This window comes from Cherax quadricarinatus, unplaced genomic scaffold, assembly GCF_038502225.1.
Source record: "Cherax quadricarinatus isolate ZL_2023a unplaced genomic scaffold, ASM3850222v1 Contig2040, whole genome shotgun sequence".
Lineage (NCBI taxonomy): Eukaryota > Metazoa > Arthropoda > Malacostraca > Decapoda > Parastacidae > Cherax > Cherax quadricarinatus.
In genome coordinates, this window is record NW_027197066.1 from 8,932 (window position 1) to 15,000 (window position 6,069).

Consider the following 6,069-nt stretch of genomic DNA (forward strand, 5'->3'; position numbering starts at 1 on the left):
CATCACCAACACCCCTACCATCCCCACAATTATAATAAACAGTTGCGAGAATAAAGGTAACTCAGACGTATTAATCAGTTGATATTCAGAATGGGACGAATGTGGTGATGGGTAAATAACCAGTAGTAAATGAAGTGATAGACTGAAATAGGTAAATAAGAAGTAGTAAAGACGACGATAGATTGAGCAAGGTAGAGAGGAAGGAGCAGGCATAAAGACAGGTAGGTAGAAGTGCACTGAGAGGCAGGATAGAGAGGTGCAGCTTCCCACACAGGTACAGTACAGAGGTGTAGTAACTTTTCGTGATTTGCCTCCATTCCCCAGAAGCTACACTACCCCGTCCCCCCAACCTTACTGGTTTAGTGTTTCCATATGATAACAAATATCACCATAAGATAATAATAATAATAATAATTTTATGATTATGTTACTATCGTGTCTCGTGGAAAACACAGCTTCCGACTTACCTAAATTTATATGGCCAGTCAGGTCAGACAACTGTTGTTTTCTGTCTGTAGACTTCTACAGTATAAGTGCTCACCTATATGTGGTTCCAGGGGTCGTGTCCTAGCTCCTGGCCCTCGTCTCTTAATTTGCCGCTTGCCAGAGCCACTCCCTCTTAGCCTCTTGGGCTCTATCCCTATTAAAACTTTAGTCCGTAGTCTGCCTTTATGTACTCACCTAGTTGAGGTTGCGGGGGTCGAGTCCGAGCTCCTGGCCCCGCCTCTTCACTGATCGCTACTAGGTCACTCTCCCTGAGCCGTGAGCTTTATCATACCTCTGCTTAAAGCTATGTATGGATCCTGCCTCCACTACATCGCTTCCCAAACTATTCCACTTACTGACTACTCTGTGGCTGAAGAAATACTTCCTAACATCCCTGTGATTCATCTGTGTCTTCAGCTTCCAACTGTGTCCCCTTGTTACTGTGTCCAATCTCTGGAACATCCTGTCTTTGTCCACCTTGTCAATTCCTCTCAGTATTTTGTATGTCGTTATCATGTCCCCCCTATCTCTCCTGTCCTCCAGTGTCGTCAGGTTGATTTCCCTTAACCTCTCCTCGTAGGACATACCTCTTAGCTCTGGGACTAGTCTTGTTGCAAACCTTTGCACTTTCTCTAGTTTCTTCACGTGCTTGGCTAGGTGTGGGTTCCAAACTGGTGCCGCATACTCCAATATGGGCCTAACATACACGGTGTACAGGGTCCTGAATGATTCCTTATTAAGATGTCGGAATGCTGTTCTGAGGTTTGCTAGGCGCCCATATGCTGCAGCAGTTATTTGGTTGATGTGCGCTTCAGGAGATGTGCCTGGTGTTATACTCACCCCAAGATCTTTTTCCTTGAGTGAGGTTTGTAGTCTCTGACCCCCTAGACTGTACTCCGTCTGCGGCCTTCTTTGCCCTTCCCCAATCTTCATGACTTTGCACTTGGTGGGATTGAACTCCAGGAGCCAATTGCTGGACCAGGTCTGCAGCCTGTCCAGATCCCTTTGTAGTTCTGCCTGGTCTTCGATCGAGTGAATTCTTCTCATCAACTTCACGTCATCTGCAAACAGGGACACCTCAGAGTCTATTCCTTCCGTCATGTCGTGTGTGTGTGTGTGTGTGTGTGTGTGTGTGTGTGTGTGTGTGTGTGTGTGTGTGTGTGTGTGTGTGTGTGTGTGTGTGTGTGTCCACTGCATCATTTCCCAGACTATTCCACTTCCTGACAACTCTGTGAATGAAGAAATATTTCCTATCATCCCCGTGATTCTTCTGAGTCAGCTTCCAGCTGTGACTGTGTTCCATCTCTGTGTTGCTGTGTTCCATCTCTGGAACATCCTGTCTCTATCCACCTTGTCGATTCCTCTCAGTATTTTATATGTCGTTATCATATCCCCCCTATTTCTCCTATCCTCCAGTGTCGTCAGGTCGATTTCCCTTAACCTCACCTCGTAGGACATTCCCCTTAGCTCCAGGACTAGTCTTATTGCAAACCTTTGCACTTTCTCTAATTTCCTTACGTGCATGGCTAAATGTGGGTTCCAAACTGGTGCTGCATACCTCAGTATAGGCGTTACGTACACGGTGTACAGGATCCTGAACGATTCCTTGTTGAGATTTCGGAATGCTATTCTTAGGTTCGCTAGGCGCCCGTATGCTGCTGCATACTTGAGATGCGCCCTGTGTTATACTCACCCCAAGATCCTTTTCCTTGAGTGAGGTTTGTAGTCTCTGGTCCCCTAGACTGTACTCCGTCTGCGGCCTTCTTTGCCCTTCCCCAATCTTCATGACTTTGTACTTGGTGCGTGTGTGTGTGTGTGACCTAGCTCCTGGGTCCTCCTTTCAACTTGCCGTATACCAGATTCACTCTTCCCTAGCCTCGTGGGCTCTTTCGTACCTGATGTTATAACTATGTATGGAGTTTACATCACTTTTCGTGGAGATCATTCCAGTACCCGACATCCCCGTTACTTATCTGTGTCTGCTACGTACAGCTGTACCCCTGAGTACTTGTTTAATGCTTATTAAACAGTCTTGCCCCTCCTTACCCTAGTAATTTGTGTGTTATTATTATGTCTCCCCTGGTTCTTCTATACTCCATTGTGGTCAGATAAATTCTGCTAGCCTCTCCTCGTAGCTCAAAACACTGCAGCAGACCTACTTTCCCATGCGAGGCAGGTATGGGTTCACTGCTAGTTCTGCTTATTCCAAAATTGTCAGACATACATGCATATTGCATAAAGGGGTCTGGAAAGACTCTCTGTTGTGATTCCTGATGGCTATGCTTAGATTTGTTAGACGAACTTTTTCTTATTGCATGGATTATTCGGTTGATTTGAGCCTCTCGCGATATGCTAGACACTAGGATCACCCCCTTAAGTCTATTTCTTTGAGTGAGGTCTGCAGCCTCTATGTTTAAACTCATGTCAAGACCTTTGGCCCCTTTCCTAATCTTCATAACCTTGCATTTGCTTGGGTCAGATTCAGTACTCTGACTAATCTTCCAGTTTGCTGAGATTCACTTGTTGCTTTTTCTGTTTATATTCTCCTCATTAGCTGTACATCGCCAGCAATCAGTAAAACATCTGACTCAGTTCCATCTAGAATGTAGTTCGTCTATATCCAGTTTAAGAAAATGCAATCCATATATCGCTCTCTCCCTTCTGTCTCGATTCTGTTACTCTGCCATAGAATTTCATCAGGTTAGTATGACAAGATTTCTCATCTCCGAACCCTTACTGGATGTTATTTATGAAACCACATTTCTTTAAGTGCTATTCCACTCTCTTTCTAATTATTTTTCCCACTGCATTTCAGTGACATTGGTCTGTAGTTCAGTATTTCCTGCCGGTCTCTTTTCTTAAATACGGAAGCTATATTCGATATCTTTCCAATCTCCAGCAACTGTCTCGTGTCCATTGACTTATTATAGATCATACAGTTCAAATAATGTTTCTGTTCCCTCTTGCAGAATCCGTGGCGACACCTTATTAGGTCCCATTCCCATGTATTCAGGTTTCCAAAATTATTTATACCTCTTCCCTTGTTGTATGCATGGTGTCCAGTAACTGTCGTACTTTTTCCCCTGGGTCTTTTGGCAGTGCTCCTACTTTCATTAATAAAACTTTATCAAACCATTTGTTCAACATTTCACAGACTTCACTGTCATTTGTCATGAATTTTCCTCCGAACTACTTTAGACGAATTACCTGATCTTTTACTGTCAACTTTCTTTTGAGGAAACTGTGAAGCAGTTTTGGTGCAGACTTGGCCTCCGCCTCTATGTCATTCTCAAATTCTCGCCTCAGCCTTTTTCCTCATTCAGGAATATTAGTTTCTGGCTAATCTGTCCACTTCCCTGTGCTTGTCAGTCCTTCACTTTCCATAGTGTTTCCACGCTCCTATGTTTTTCTTTTTAGTCTCTCTGGTTGAACCCAGGGATCTCTCTGTCTTCCCTACTGTTTTTCCCCTTCTTCTGTGTATAAAATGCTCTCTACCTCCCACCAGTCTCCAGCTAGGTACTCCACCATCTCATCTGCTGACGTTCCTTCCAGTTCCCTTTCCCACCATTCTTCCTTCAGGAATTCCCTCATCACTTCAAAGTTCCCTCTTTTAAAGTCTGGCTTGTCGTTCTCTCCACCTACCATTCCTCTATCCCTGTTTAGCTCCAGAAGACTCTCATATTTTATTGCTCCTATGTTCGATGTCTTTCCTATGTTAGATGTCCTTCAGTCTTGCAAACTCATCTCCTCTCTCTCTTGTCATGCCCTTTACAATCTGACACAAATGGGGTTTTCCCTAATCACCTCCACCAACTAACTACTTCACCTCTCCAGTCCTCCGTGTGGGTCCCAGTTCTCCCAGTCTGTTTTCTTTTTGGTTGTACTTATTTATAAGTAGCTTTGTTGTAGTCCTATACACACGCGTGGCTGCTTTTATATTGTGAACCCTTGCTTTGTGTTTTGCCTTCATACTGCAGTCTCGATCTCCCGCTATTAGGGGGCGGGTTGTATATCAACTACTATTTTAGGTCCCCCACCATGTAGTCTCTTATTGTATGTCTGTACTACTCATCTCTTCAAAACTTCAGTGATTTCTGATTAGCAATGCTATTCCTCCTCCACCTCCTCCTCCTCCTCCTCCTCCTCCTCCTTCTCCTCCTCTCCTCCTCCTCCTCCCCTGTTCCCTTATGGGAATATAACATCTGATATCACGTCAGTCAGTTTTTTTTTCTTCTTGACAGCTACAGTGTCTGGGGTCACCTCTGTTGTTCATTCTTTCAACACATCGCTCTTATGAAAGATAAAATCCATTAGCTTTTGTATACCAAACTGAGTTTTCTTTCCCTTACCATGCACTGGTTTGTGTTGGTTAGTCTTTCTATATGTTGCTCATCTAACAGGAGTAGGGAAGGTAGGGCTGTAGTTGGTGTGGTCATTATTGATATATGAGGGGTCAGGGATAATGTGCCAACAGAGAGGGGCATGTGGGTAGGGTGTGCGGGGTAAGGAGGAAGGGTGGGGGGGAAGTGGTGGAGTGAACTGACTTGGGCCCAGTCCTCTCAATCCACTGAAAATTTACCATCTAATCCCCTCTTCCTCTTCTAAGCACTTGGAGAGAGATCTGATCTCACGCTCCTCAACATCCCATCTCTTACTTCCTCCCCTTCACCTTCCCTACACCTTCTTTGATTCATTGATCATCAGTGACCTCCCTCTTTCTTCTTCCTATTGCCTTTCCCTCCAGATTTATTTGTCTGTTCACACCATTTTCCTTGTTGATTTTCTTATCGCCTTCTTGGCCTCCCCATTCTCAGAGCACATCTCTGTTGGCATCTTCCTTTCTATGTCCATTCGGATCCCTCTTCTCCCTCACCTTCATTCTTTGCTTCCACCTCCACCTCCACCTCCACCACTCTCCTTTTCATTTCTTCCACAGTCTCCACAGGAGGGGTGTTAATGTTGCAGTTTAAAAGCTATAATGTAAAGCACCCTTCTGGCAAGACAGTGATGGAGTGAATGATGGTGAAAGTTTTTCTTTTTCGAGCCACCCTGCCTTGGTGGGAATCGGCCAGTGTGATAACAATAAAAAAATATTTTTTCTTCCACTTTGGTCCTACTACTTGTTCATCAGCCTCCTTCCTTCCATTGCTGCAGATTGCAATAGTTTTCCTCCAAAGGGACTCGAGAATCCCTTTAATTCTCTCAGTGTTCTGCCATGGTCTCTTGATAAACCTTTCCATTTCCTCATCCACCTCTAGGGCTCTTGCTTCTGCCCTATTAGCCCTTGCCTTATTTATCTGTTCTTCAACCTCTTCACTTGCTTTGTTGCATATTGCCACAGTTTCCTTCTTAAGGCAACTGAATTATCCTTTAAATTACCCCGTCCTTAGTTGGTTCCACAGGCCACCCCCACCTCCATGTCTCCTCCCAATGTGTGTGTGTGTGTGTGTGTGTGTGTGTGTGTGTGTGTATGTGAAATTTATTTTAGAGCTTCAGGAGCCAGTGTAAGCTTCAGAAAAATGTGCACATACATCAACTTACGTAATGTACACAAATAAATGTGTGTTTGCTAGGGAGACACAA